Raw genomic sequence first — 14336 nt, 5'->3', positions numbered from 1 at the left:
GGACAAGGGATGGGCCAGCACCCCAAGAGCTGTAACCTTCCCAAAGTCTGAGGTGCTGGGGTGGGGGAAGGGGGTCTGAACCCAGGGATGGGCCTTACATTAGTCTGATACATTTATCACAACTGATGAGCCCATAATAGCACATGATAAGTAACCAACATCCACACATTAATTTTTCCCTAATGTCCTTTCTCTGTCCCAGGATGCCATTCAGGACACCACATTACAGTACATTTAATCTCCACATCACCTTAGGCTCCCCCAGGCTGTGACAGTTTCTCAGACTTTCACTGTTTTGATGACCTTGACAGTTTTGAGGAGTGTTGGTCAGGGATTCTGTAGAATGTACCTTAATTTGGGGCTCATTCCATGTTTTTCTTATGGTTAGACTGGGGTTATGGGTTTGGGGGAGGAAGATCACAGCAGTAAAGTGTCCTTTTCATTACGTCATGTCAGGTGTACATAGTGCCAATATAATATGTCACGGTTGATACTGACCTGGAGCCTGACAGGCCTTTCCATTCTAAAGTAACTTTTCTCCATTTTTAGTGTCCTGTTTGGACTCTGGGTGACTGCTGACTATGAGCTCCACTCTAAGGGGGTGGGAGTTATTCTCTACCTCCTTGAGAGGGGAGTGTCCACACAAGCTATTTCAAATTCTTCTGTATGGAAGATTTGTCTCTTGTCTCTTCCTTCCTTCCTTCCTTCCTTCCTTCCTTCCTTCCTTCCTTCCATCCATCATTTATTTATATGGATATTTATTTTAGGATGCATGGATATTTCTTTTACATTTTGGATTATAATCCACTACTATTTTATTCATCACTCAGGTTACTCCAGCTCTGGTGACTGGGAGCTCCTTCAGTTGATTCCTCTGTCCCTTTGACATACCCTCATTTTTTTTTTTTTTTAGCACTTTCTTACTTCCTGGCACTAGAGGATGCACCAGGCTTGTTTTGTATTTTCCTGACCCAACCCACTAATGAACCCCCTTTCCAAGGAATTCTGGTACCATTTGAGAATGGCATTAGAAATCTGCATCTGGGTATGGGGCAAGGTGAAGAGATGTCTGCGGGTGCCCCAGGACAACGGTTACTTCCCAGCACAGGAAAGAAACAGCTCACTGTTAGGAAGGTAACTGTGCAGTTGCAGCAAGTCAGCAACAGTGCCCTGATGATGCTGGTAGCCCACCAGTGGCTGGCCCCTACATGTTTCCAGAAAGGGGAACACCCAAGTGAACTGAAATGTCCTGGGCTCCTGGCCAAGAGCTCTGCTTTCACTGCCTTCACTGCCTTCATCAGTGCTTCCACAGAGGTCTGTGGCCTCTTGCCATTGGCTCTTTGAAGATCTTGCCCTTTCTGAATATTCTCTGAGTTGAAAAATGATTCCAGATATTATGAAGGACTTGTCACATCTGACAGTTCCCTCTTCCAATACCTGCTTCCTCAACTTCAAGTCTCACATTTACCTTCTCATTGGAAGAGTCTTTCTTGTTTCCATTGCTGAAAAAGCCTGCAAAACTCTAATTAATACAAGACTTCACGACTGACAGTGGCAACAGGCTTCAGAGTCTGCGAAAGGCCAGTATAGGTTTTCTGGGCCTTAGCACAGCTCCTGCTTAGAGGGAAAAACCATCATTTGTTTCTTCTTTTCTTGCTTAATCTCTCATTCATGCAAATAATCACTTTCTAACTTTTATTAAATGCAAGACATCATACACTATGATAGATTAGGGTTTAATAGTATGTTTTTATTCTTATATGTAGACAGGATTTGTGGCATCTATGGATAAAATGAGACCCTTCAAGGAGCCTATTTCTAATAGAAGACCCCCAACCAACCTCATCCAACAGAACTGGGTGGGCTGCAGTCATTTTTCTTCTCATGGAGGGCATCTACACAGGGAAGCACAAGGGCTGGCCCTGCATGGGTTGTGCCTCTGGGTAAGGCCTGCTAGGGTGCTGCCTTCACTGGGAAATATCTTTTAGGAACCCATAACTAGTCTTTGAAGTACAAAAGGATACAGAAAGGGTATGGGAGTAGTGCTTTAAGGGATAAAATATACTATCCAGGCCGAGAATGCCCGGTTGTACCTCTCTGGCTCCCAACAACCATAAAATTGTTAGGTGGCCAGGTCTCTCTTTAAGTCTAATTAAATACAAGAAACTCATTTAAAAAAAGCTCACAAAAAATATTGAAATTGGCAGGTTCTGGATATCTTTGCTAATCAGCATGTTTAAAAGATTTTTTTTAAAGACTCAGAATTTCACCATGTATTTCTAAAAAGTAGGCCTCCAGGGGATCTTCATGTTTGTGGAAAGCATAGATCCTCCTAATAGTTGCTGAGGCTGATGGCACTGAGAGAAGCATTTTTTTGTGTGTTACTTTGTTTTTACAGTGCTTTTTATAAATCATAAGTTTTAACTATTAAAATATTAAAACTAACTTGTTAGCATCTGAGATGTAGTGAAGTATGGTCAGAGGAAACAGGTTTTGAAGCAAATGCCAAACTGCCCGATATGGAGAGTTTCAGTATGGATACAGTCTATCAGTAAAGCCAGAGAAAATACTTAGAAAAATCCATTCTGAGCAGGAGGGCATCAATGAATGTGTTAGCACAACTGCAAATTTGGTTAAATGAAACCCAACAGGAGAATAATCCACACAGAACAAAGGAAGCAGCTAATGTAAACTCAAATGAATACAATTTGAAAGTTTTCTAAAATGAAACCATTAACTCTCAAGAGTTTTCAGCAGGGGGCAGGGGGCAGGGGTGCATAAGGAGCAGATGGTCCATTTCCAGTGAGGGCTCAGGTGTATATTCAGTAAGCAGAGAAATGCCAGCTCCAAAGATGTTCAGTGTTGTAGAAAATGAGATTCACTTAAAACTCATAGATGCTAAACCACCCAGTGAAGCTGAGGACCTCCCTCTGCCTTTCTTCACCACGCCTTCCAAGTATGTAACACTTATCTAACACTAAGGAATGGACCTCTTGCCATTAGTTAAAGGAGAATATGCAGCTTAGACCCCAGATGTGCAGGAAATAAAGGTATCACCGTCCCAGGTTTGCTGCCTCCATCTGGTGAAACTCGGCCACTCTGACCAGCTCCTTTGCTGGTGCCCACACCAGACAACTTCTGCCCCTCACTCTTCCACCCCTAGCCTGGTCTAGGCCTCATCCCAAGCTCTCATGGTTGTTGCATTTCACTCTCTTCTCTCAAAGACACACACACACACACACACACACACACACACACACACATATGCTCCACAGGCACCCCAGAGCAGCTGAGGAGGGCGCCAGGGGCTGGAGGGCAGTGATAGTGAAGCCTCGCCCCACCTGGGAATTCTGAGGCAGGGACTGCATGATTCAGTGGAGCTGTTTATCCAAACCAGGACAAATGAAGAATGTGCAAAGGGAAGGATGGGAAAGAAGCCCCAGGAAGTGGGGAGATGTCAGATGGCAAAGCTGCTGAGACCTGGACACTGTGGCTCCACCCAGGGTTCGATGAATTATGTCAAGAACTGAAGACCCAGGGGAGGGCTTGCAGATTTCAGGCAATAGCAGTCAACAGGTGAAAAGACAGGTAAGTCTGGGAAGGCAGACCTGTGGTCCTCTTTGCCCTGCTCTCAGTTCTAGAATGACTGGCCCCTCAAACAAAACTTTTTCATCTTGATCAGCTGGCATGCACCGTGTTTCCTGATGGGCTCCTGACTGGTCTCTGATGGCAGAATTTGGGGAGGCAGGGTGGCCCGTGGGTCTGTGGGGCAGGGGCAGGTGGGGAAGGGACTGCAGCCCCAACACCTGTGACAAAGTGTGATAACTTGCATCCCCCCCTCTGCCCCCCAGCCTGCAGTGCACGTGCATGATAATGCACACACCTGTGCTGAGTAGTGCCAGTGCTGCAAGGCTGCATGGGTGGGTGTGGCCTGGAGCATGGGGCCCTCCCTGCTTTCTGGGTTCCTCACTGGAAACTCAACTACGGCCATACCTCTTAGTTGTTATTTAACCTCTGCTCCATTCATCGTCTCCCCTATTTGCTTCGCTGATTCCACACTGAGCTGCAATGAGAAACTCCCAGGAAGTCTCCTGAGAGTCACATCCTGAAACCACAGCAGGGGAGGGGAGAGTGAAACCTACCTTGTGAGGCTGCAAACAGCAGAAGGAAATTCCCATTCCCAGGTTGGGCAGGCATGCCTGCATCTGGTCTCAGCAGCGATACATGCTTCTAAATGAGATTCTAACCTTGATTGCCTACCAACTTCTGGGCTTATGTATGATGATCCCTAGGTTACATTATGTGTATAGTGAGTCATCTAGTGACCAATGCTAAAAACAGGAGTTTTGGGGTGGGAGCACTCTTTTAGTCTGAGTTGAGCCAGGGAGGGTTTCTGTGATCAGGTGACTTGTTAGCAGAGACCTGAAGGGGATGAATGAAACAGAGATTCTGGGTAAGAACATTCTGGGGAGAAAGAAGAGCAGGTGCAGCATGTTGTGGCTTATGTGAGGAGCAGCAGGAAGGCCACTGTGGCCCAAGTGTGGTCAAGGTGTCACTGATAGCGGTGGCCAACCAGACACCACACCCCATGGAGCTCACAGACCCTGCCCTGTCCTCTGAGTAGCTGCTCCTTAACTGCAGGGCCCTAGGAGTATTCTGGATACTGGCCAAATTCATAGGTTGTTCCTATCACACCTCAGATGGACTTGGCCTTCATCAAACCACTGTGAATGACTGATAAGCAAAGATCTAACTGCCACATTAAATTCGGCCCATGAGTACATGCAGAGCATTGACAAGACTTACAGGTGCCCCTTCTTGTTCTAAAAGCTCTGCCTGCCTCAATTCACTTCTTTCTGCACAATGATCCCATGAGCAGAGTACTGTTATCCTTTCTCAGGTAACTGACACACATTACCCAACAACAAATGTCCACAATACCATCACCAGCACACGGAGGAGCCAGGACTTGGACCCACAACCACTGGACGCAAGAAGCTGTGCTCTGGCCCACACTTCCACATGGCCCCTGGCCTCAGCATCCTTCCTCAAGCCAGGTCACCTCCTATGGCTGTGCCCACCTCCCATGGTGTGTCCACTTCAGTATGACCCCAATAGGACAGGTCCAGTTCAACATCACAGAGGAAAGGCCTCTGAAGTTAAAGTGGATCTGGCTTGTCTTAGGTCTCCTACAGTTCTGACACTGCCATTGTGAGGACAGAGGCTTCCTGGTTTGCTCTTGGTCTTAAGGGCTGGAAAGAGAGATTCTGTTTTCTTCTCCAGCCCCAGCATCCTGCTGCCTCAAACAACATGTGCACAGACTCTGGGCCCAACTGGCAGGGCTATCTGCAAAGGGATCTGGGCAACTCAAAATATCTAGGATTTTAGACATCTGCCTAGGTAGAAATCATGTTCTACGTCTGAAAGTTATGATATAAAGTTACATTTCAATATAATTTGCAACAGCCCAACCCAGATCTGATCTTTGAAGGAGTCCATAGAAAAGGCACCAAGTTGAGGTTTGTGAACCTGGGCTGAAATGTCACTTACCAGGAGGGAGCTCTTGGGCAAGTCACCTCACCTCTGTGACACTGTGATGATAATTTCTACTTCTTAGGATTGTTACACAGGTTAAATAAAATGCAAATGTGAAGGTAGTAAGTGCTCCATAAAGGAGGGTTTATGGAAACATTTACTGAGGGCCTACTATGTGCCAGGCACATACTAGGTGCTAGAGACCATAGGTGGGCTCCCTATGGAGATATTCTCCTGGCCTCAGAGAGCACCATTCAGTGCAACTCTGGAGACAGCCCCTGAACACATGATTTCAGTGCAATGCAATGTGGGAAGCACTGTGTATTTCCATTTCTTATATGAATTGGTCTATTTGTGTGTGAATATGTGGCTATCTGTCCTTCTTCTTCCTTTTAATACAATGGGCTCTAAGAACAGGAGCCAGGTCTTCTATTTCCTTCAGATCTTCTTTAAAAACCCCAGGCAAAGTTTGTAGCCTGTTAAATTATGGCAAATGCTGTGGCCTCTCTAATTTAAGAAGGTAAACCTCCAGGGAGGCCCTGGGGAAATATTGTTCAGGCCACCAAGGCAAACAGGAAAGATGCTCCCCAAACCCACCATTCACTTTACACACAGGGAGCCCAAGTCCTCCTGACTAGAACCCAGCGGGGTGGGCAGAAGGATGCTCAGCCCGATGGAGACCTGCACCTCCAGAGGCCCCTGCTTTTATTTAATTGATGCAGGAGGCAAACAGCTGGTTCTTTAGTGAACAAGGGACATTGCATTTATCAGTGTCTCAATTCTGTTTATTCTGTAAACATAAGGAGGAGCTCCACATTCTACTATTCTTAGTTTTGCAATCCTCACAAAATAAATATTTGCCTTGAAAAGCAGCAACTGTGATAATCATCAGGGTAATATTCTCAAGTGCCGCTTCCCTCACACACGCCAGTTGCAGAAGTCAGAGAGCTGTGTGTGGTCTGTTTGGATAATGAATTTCATGTGGAAACCTCATGCTGGAAACCAACTGGCAGCGATGGTGGTGGAAGTTTGGTCTCTTGGTTCTGACTTGACTCAAAACCGAGTGTCCCGAGTCACTGGAATGTCCCTGCCTTGGTTTCTTCTGTCCATAAAATGAGGAGTAAAATTGCTTAAATGAGTGCTGTTGGGAGACCAAGACACTAGCTCACATCACAGTGGTTGTAGGAACAGGGCTGGTTCCTGCCAGAGGCCACCCGGATAGATCAGATGTCTGCTGCGTGTTCACATATCTCAAGGATGGGTCTCTCTCTCCCCATCTCTGCAAGAATGAGCTAAACTCCGAAAGGGGTTCTGCTGAAATTCCCTTAAAATCTTCTAATTTAAATGATACTGAAGATTTTATTGCCCAGGAAGGAATCCATCAAGCAGAAAACCATCAAGCACAGTTGGCTTGTGCCATTTACAAATGCCACCCTGCCCAGCTGCCTGGCGCCTTCTTTGGCTTGCACTCTTCCCAGATGCTGGCTTTCTGCAGACTGTGGAGCATCTAAACAGCCACATCCCCAAAGTGTCCATTCTGATGGATTTTCTTCATTATGGACAGGAAGGTTTAGGAACAGCCATTTCTAGCCATTATTAAGGACTAAATCTTAAAGAAAATGAACCTTGAAAGCCCTCTGAGGTGCTTTTAAGAAAGTGCAGTGCATTTCAGTATATTTAAGGATTATGGTTTTTCTGGGCCAGAAGTAATGTTTGTTATGCAAGCGCACAAAGCCTCAATCAAAATATTAAACCATAAAACCATATTTGCCAGGTAAACAAAATCAGCCAAAGCAACAGATGTGTGCATCCCATCTGACCATCCTTTGTGGTCTCGGGCCTCTCTGTACAGTATCAGGAGCCTGGCCAGATGCTAAGCCCCTGAGTCCACCCCCACTTCCTCCCTCATGACCCATCCATGTGCTCTCACTGCCCTGGGCTTCCCTGTGATAGGGTCTCTTCCTTTAGGCTGACCTTCCACCCTAATCCATCTTATTACTTGGAAAGAAATCAAACTTGCCAGGTGTTGGTGAGCCACCTGCTGCACAGGGCTGAGCATCCAGCGTTCTCCCCAGCTCCTAGGACCATGTGCAATGGACAAGAATAGCTCTGGCATGCCAAACTGGGTATGAAATTGATCTCTCAATTAGTTCCCCAACAGCATGCCCAGAAGAGGCTTCCTAACTGAATGTCAGTGCGCTGGGCTGTGCTATCAGAGCTTCTTGGCCTGCATACCTCCAAGTGAGAAATGGGGTGAGTGGAGCTGGCTTGGGGCTCAGAGTTGGCTGTGGGAGGATCAGGTAGGGTGCAAAGAGGTAGGAGGCAATGTTGGACTCTATAAGAATGTTCAGTGTTTTCTTTCTAGTTTGGGACTTTAAAAAATGTAAGCATGCGGGCATCTGGGTGGCTCAGTTGGTTGAGCATCTGACTTCAGCTCAGGTCATGATCTCGTGGTTTGTGGGTTCGAGCCCCACATCGGGCTCTGTGCTGACAGCTCAGAGCCTGGAGCCTGCTTCAGATTCTGTGTCCCCCTCTCTCTCTGCCCCTTCCTTGCTCACACTCTGTCTCTCTCTCTCAAAAATAAATAAACATTAAAAAATTAAAAAAAAATGTAAGCATGCGTTTCAAGTTGGAATCTTCAAAAATTTTCTCAGGAGGGGCCTGTTTGTTAATTGCAATGGGAACAGATGTTGGGTTGAAAGGGATCATCCTGGGGTGCCTGGGTAGCTCAGTCGGTTAGGTGTCCAACTTTGGCTCAGGTCATGGTCTCATAGTCTGTGGGTTTGAACCTCTGTGCTGACAGCTTGGAGCCTGGAGCCTGCTTCAGATTCTATGTCTCCCTCTAACTCTGGCCCTCCCCTGCTTATGCCCTCTCTCTCTCAAAAATAAATAAACAAAAAAAAATTTAAGAAAGGGGTCATCCTACCACCCTGCCAAGTTTCTCCTGCTGACTGCCCCTTCTGCTTGCTCGTCAGCCAGACTGGCCCTCTCAGAAAGAGCACACCTGAAGACCTGACTCACGACAGGTGGAGGTGGGTTTCACAACATACCAACTGGAATGCTATGGGCACTGATGGTCCCAGAATGGCACAGGGCATGAATAATCATAGCTGAACCTCAGCACTGAGTTCATGTATGGTTTTCGTTGCCTTCCCATCTCCTGCCATGAAAACCCAGACTTCTTACCACAGTCTGTAGCCTGGCATGCTCTGACTCCTGGCTCTCTTCTCTCATCTCCTGTTTTTCCCACCTTTCCCTCTGCTGTAGCCACATTGCTTTCCTGCTGGTGATGGCATGTCTTGGGTTTGTCCCACCCCAGGGCCTCTGCTTGGTTTCCTCCCTCACTTCGCTTAGGGTTTTACTCAGATAACATCTCAGGGGGCCCTTTCCCCCCAGTGCTTTCTCTCGGCTTGCCCTGATTATTTATTTCTTCATGGCATTGGATTTACCTGAAACTACATCCATGTTAATGTACTATAGCTTCCCTCTTTGCACTAGTATGTAAGCTCCATGAAACAGGGAATCTCCTGTCCTCACCCATGGTATTGTATATTAAAATCAATATGAAATCCTACCTTCATCTCTTTCTGTGCCTGACGTTTAAGAAATATGGAATTGGAAATATGGCAAAAAAGGAAATTTTAAGAGAAAAGATTTGGTACTCATCTGACAGTTGTCAAAAGTATGACACTGCCCTCCCCCCTCATCTGTTGTCTAGACCTACATGTCTTTCTTCATCTCCTAAGAAAGCACCTTTTGTCAGGATTAGAGTGTTGTCGGCAGAATTATCTCCCTATTATTTTCAGGAGACTAATATCCTATTTCAGTATTTGGGTTCACCTCTTAGTAGCTTGTGTACAGCCACTTAGTGGTATCATTTAACAGTATCAATCTTAAGGGATCTAGAAATACCACAGCTAAGCTTGGCTTCCATTCACCCTGGGCCTCGTCACTACTAGTAATGACAACATGACTGTGGCTGTTACTCCTCTGCTTGCTGATTCTATTGGAACTCAGAAGCCAAGGCACCTTCCTGCCATGTGCAGAGTTTGATTTACTGGGTTGGGAAGTGACTGGGGATGATATAAGCTTGGTGGGTGGCACAGCTGTGGCTATCAACACACATGCATTTCCCTACACAAGGCTTATTACCACTCATCTGCTTTCCACAGTGATCTGACTTGTTAGAAGTGGAAAACAAAGGCCTCCTGGTTAGTTACATGGGTAACAGTGTGTACAGACCTCTGGGCATTTCTGGGGGTGGGAAGCTGGGTAGAGGAGGCAGGGTCTCCAGCTTTGCCAGCATGTGTCTGTTCCACCTTGTAGCCAAACTGTGTTTAACACTTGTGGGCACCTACCCTTTAAGAAATCACACATGTCTCTGTACCCAGAGGGTAGCTTTGTTAATTGGAATTTGTTTGCTTGTTGATTTAGGGTACTGTGATGTTGGGAAACCCCTTGCTCCCCACTGTGTGATTAGAACAACTAGTGGCCTTTCTTGGAAGGATCTCATTCATTCATTCATTCATTGGACATACAGCTAACCCTTGAACAATGTGGGGGTTGGTACACCAACGCCTGAGCAGTCAAAAATCCACATATAACTTTTGACTCCCCCAAATTTAACTACTAAAAGCCTACTGTTGACTGGAAGCTTTACTGATAAGAAACACAGTTGAATAACATATATTTTGTATGTTATATATATTATAGAGTGTATTCTTACAAAAAATAAGCTAGAGAAAATAAAATGTTATTAAGAAAATTCTGGGGCACCTGGGTGGCTCGGTCAGTTTAGCGTCCAACTTTGGCTTAGGTCATGATCTTACTGTTGGTGAGTTTGAGCCTCGCATTGGGCTCTGTGCTGACAGTTCAGAGTCTGAAGCCTGCTTTAAATTCTGTGTCTCCCTATTCTCTGCCCTCCCCTGCTCATGCCTTCTTTCTCTCTCTCTCTCTCATAAATAAATAAATAAATAAATAGATAAATAAATAAATAAATGAAAATCCTAAAGAAAACACATTTACAGTACTGTACTGTGTATATATATATATATATATATATATATATATAATCCACACGTAAGTGGACCCATGCAGTTCAAACCTGTACTGTTCAAGGGTCAACTGCACTTTCACTGAGTATCCACTATGCTGGAAGAATTGAAGTCACCTCAGATTGTAGGTTCCCTTATTTGCTAGCAAATGAATGGCCCACCCTAATGCTAAGTCCTTGGGCAAAGCTTTTTCCTTGGCTTTCATTGTTCAGGGTCACCACCTTGGGCACTGCTCTGTGATGACCTCAGGGCAATGGTGAAAAACTAGTCCAGTCTCATTTGTTTGTACTAACAGGCCCAAATTCACTGGGATGCCTGAACCCCAAAGCCATTTATTCCTGGATTGGAGTACCTGAGACCACTGATATTTGGCTACATTTGTACTATATACAAACAGCAGCTTTGTATTTCTTACACCAATATTTCCTCTATCTCCAAGCCTTCACAGAGATGGCTCACAACAATGGAATGTAGATTACTTTCTCCTTTGCCCTGTCTCTGATGATGACAGATGCCAGCAAACAGTGTGGTGTGAGGGCTGGGATCTACAAAGGGCAGAAGTTTGCTCCTGCTACCCTCAGGTTTACCAGGTGGTTGTCCCAGAACCTTCTCCACATGTCCTTACAGAGGCAAGCGTATCAGCCGCAGAGGCAGGGAACAGAGGTCTAGTCCCTGTCCTCCTAATTATAAATTACACAGCATGATGCCCTGGGTTACTATTGGCATCATGATCATTAGAGGTTATATGGGGCTGAGCAGGTCACTTAACCTTTCTAAGGTTCCACCTCCTTATTCTGAAAATAGGGAAGACTTGTACGAAAAATGATTTGTAAAATGGTCTGGAAATGTAGGGCAGAAGTTAAACGATGGGACATCATTTTATTTTCCCTTCTTTATTCTTTCAGAAAATAATAATCAGAGATTGAATAAGAGTCCTGCCCCAGTACATGAATTCAAGGCAGACTGCATGATACACTGTGATAGGCTGTGATACGCAGCATTCTCTGAGGCAGGGTTGGGGCTTCTGTTTCCTAATTGACCTAATGTGCTAAGTGAGCTTAATGTAAGTTAATTAATGATACTATTGGAGGGTAGAATCACCTAGGAGGAGCCTCAAACAGCATCAAAGTGAAGAGCAGGCAGGTGTTCTCTGGGATAATTAAGAAAACAAGGGCCCAGAGGAAAGCTGCCGAGAGGCTTGCAGGCAAGACACTGAGGAGGCCAGGGGTTGTGAGATGGGTAGAGGGAGGGAAGGAAGGTGACGGGAGGGGCTGGCTTTTCAAATGCCATCCTGTTTACAGCTCCTGTGTTAGAATTTCAGATCTACCTGAGTCTTGGCAGCTGGGTTCCTGGGCATTTCCTTGAGAACAATTTCATTTTTTGGAAAACACAAAACTTACTCACCTGGACCTAGAAAGGAGACTCAGGTGATCTAGATTCTATCTTTGGTCTTTTGGGACCTAAGGAACTTTGATGAGAAGGTGCTTCATAGTTAAGAGTCAATTTGACTTGTACCATGTGAAATAGGGGGTAAGGCCAGGGGGTAAGACTCTTGCCTGTGGCAGGCACTGTGCTGGGTATGGGGACAGGCTGATGCTTAAGAAAGAAGGGTGAGCCCCTGACATTTCTGAGCTTTGCAAATATGTATCTTGAACAATATTAAAACCTTCTTTACTTTTAGAATCAGGTAATACCAGAGAGTGAAAATCAAACTTTTCAGGGAAATATTTTTTACTTTTCCTCCCAAAGACATGTGCTTCCAGGATTACCCTCCCACTGTGCTGTCACAAATTAATATTCCTACATACAGCCTGCCTCACTGAAGGATGGGGAGAAAGTGCCGTAGAGGCCCCAGCTGACCCAGCACGGAGCAGGGCCCCCAGTTTTCTCCTTCAGTGGGGAAGGGTACACATGGACAAATGCTAGTCTCCCAACTTTGATGAGTAACTCTCTTTTTGGTGGACTTTGTCAAAAGGTAACTCTCACTGTTTTAAATGGCTACCCCTTTGAAATCTTACAGCATCAAGTCAGGCAAGAATATTCTCTATGTTAGCTATTTGAATTGATTCCTTTCTCCTTAGTCCATTATAACTTTTTACCTTAATACGTTGAATTAGCTGCTGTTTTGTTCTTAGAGAGTGTCTCAGACATGTAACCTCAGAGCTACAGAGCAGTGGTGAGCCCGACAGCAGAAAAGCGGGGCCAACCTCCCCTCTCTGTCCTTCACTCCAGCCATGTTGTATCCTGTGTCCCACCAACTCTCAAATGTCCCTACTGACGGGCTTCTGCTCTGTCACTCTGTCTCTACACTCTGGCACCTTACTATTTTAACTGTCCCTCTTGGACCCCCAAATGCTGCCCTCCCAGTCAGCTGCCCCCTTTTGCTCTACCTTAACCTGTGAAGCCCCACCGCTCCCTCCCCCCCACCTCCCCAGGACAGGAGCAGTTGCTACAGGATGCTGGAGAATCAGAGCTGGCTCTTGTGCAGGAACCCAAACTACTCTGATCTGTCAGAGCACTGAGAAGAGCCTCTTGGCAGGAAATGAATGCCTTAATCATCAGAAATATGTACTTTCCCCACTGCGCACCCGAAAACAGAGACATCTGAGACATCGGGTCTCATACTTGATTCAAAATCACACCTGGAAGGTCTCTTAGGGCACCATAGGTAACTTGGGGCGGGGATGCAGGTACCGAGCCCAGCTAAATCCCAGCTGCTGTGTGTTCCCCATGAACCCGGCTCAAGGGCAAATCTCAGAAACAAACTTTTCATGCTCTCTGGAGACACCCGTGGTCTTAGCAGCCAAAATCTTAAAGCCAGCGAAACACACACAGAGTTTGGCTTACGAACCAAATGTGCAACCAAGAGCAAAATGGGGTTTCTAATGTTTTTCTGAAAACAAAGGAACAATCTCAAGTCTTAGATCTGGTAGTGCAGACGCACAGTAATTGGTAAAGCTTGTTCAAACGCAACCCAAAAATGACGTGCATTTCAAAAATGCACTCAGGCCGTTTCTCAGCCGATGACACCTCAGTCTCAAACAGCCGAAGAGTTTAGAAAACCCAGAGAGAAGAACCAAGGCTTACCTGGACCCTGCTGGTGGGTCAGTTTATAATCCAAGCAGAAGATGGTCTGTGGAGAAAGGCAGGCACTGTCCCGCCTGAGGCCACCAGGTTTCACAGGTGGCCGTCTGGCAGTGTTCTGAGAGGCAGGTGGCCAGCGACGCTGGAGGCCGGCAGAGCTGCCTGGGGCAACACACCTCTGTGCTGCCAGCCCCACTTTCCTTCTATTGCAAAGGACTGCCCGGGAACTCCTTGACTGCTCGTCCTGTCTGCGAGTGTGGGAACTTAGTCCTTGTGGAGGGGCTTTCCCTCACTGCAGACTCACCTGCACCATCTAGAGGCCTCTCCCAGCACTGAGATGCTGGTGCCTCACTCTGCAGGTTAGCCCCCTCTGCAGCCTGACTGGACACACACACCTGGCTCTTGACTTCCTGTCCTGAAAGACAGAAGTTGGAATTTGTAAAATCATTGATTTCTTTTTTTTTAATTTTTTTTATTTTTATTTTATTTTTTTTTTCAACGTTTATTTATTTTTGGGACAGAGAGAGACAGAGCATGAACAGGGGAGGGGCAGAGAGAGAGGGAGACACAGAATCGGAAACAGGCTCCAGGCTCTGAGCCATCAGCCCTGAGCCTGACGCAGGGCTCGAACTCACGGACCGCGAGATCGTGACCTGGTTGAAG

At 46.1% G+C, this 14336-nt stretch overlaps 1 protein-coding gene across 1 annotated transcript in view; it reads right to left on the bottom strand.

Moving 5' to 3' along the window:
• EDAR (ectodysplasin A receptor) overlaps positions 1-13973 on the bottom strand; it is an 87041-nt gene extending 73068 nt beyond the window's left edge. The window contains exon 1 of the mRNA XM_053200340.1: positions 13677-13973. The gene's annotated coding sequence lies outside the window, so the exon portion shown is untranslated. The remainder of the gene's footprint in view (positions 1-13676) is intronic.
• Between the last annotated feature and the right edge of the window lie 363 nt (positions 13974-14336).

The sequence above is a fragment of the Acinonyx jubatus genome, chromosome A3, assembly GCF_027475565.1.
Source record: "Acinonyx jubatus isolate Ajub_Pintada_27869175 chromosome A3, VMU_Ajub_asm_v1.0, whole genome shotgun sequence".
In the NCBI taxonomy this organism is placed as follows: Eukaryota; Metazoa; Chordata; class Mammalia; order Carnivora; family Felidae; genus Acinonyx; species Acinonyx jubatus.
The sequence above is the reverse complement of the archived record's forward strand: the minus strand, read 5'-3'. Positions and strand labels throughout refer to the sequence as shown.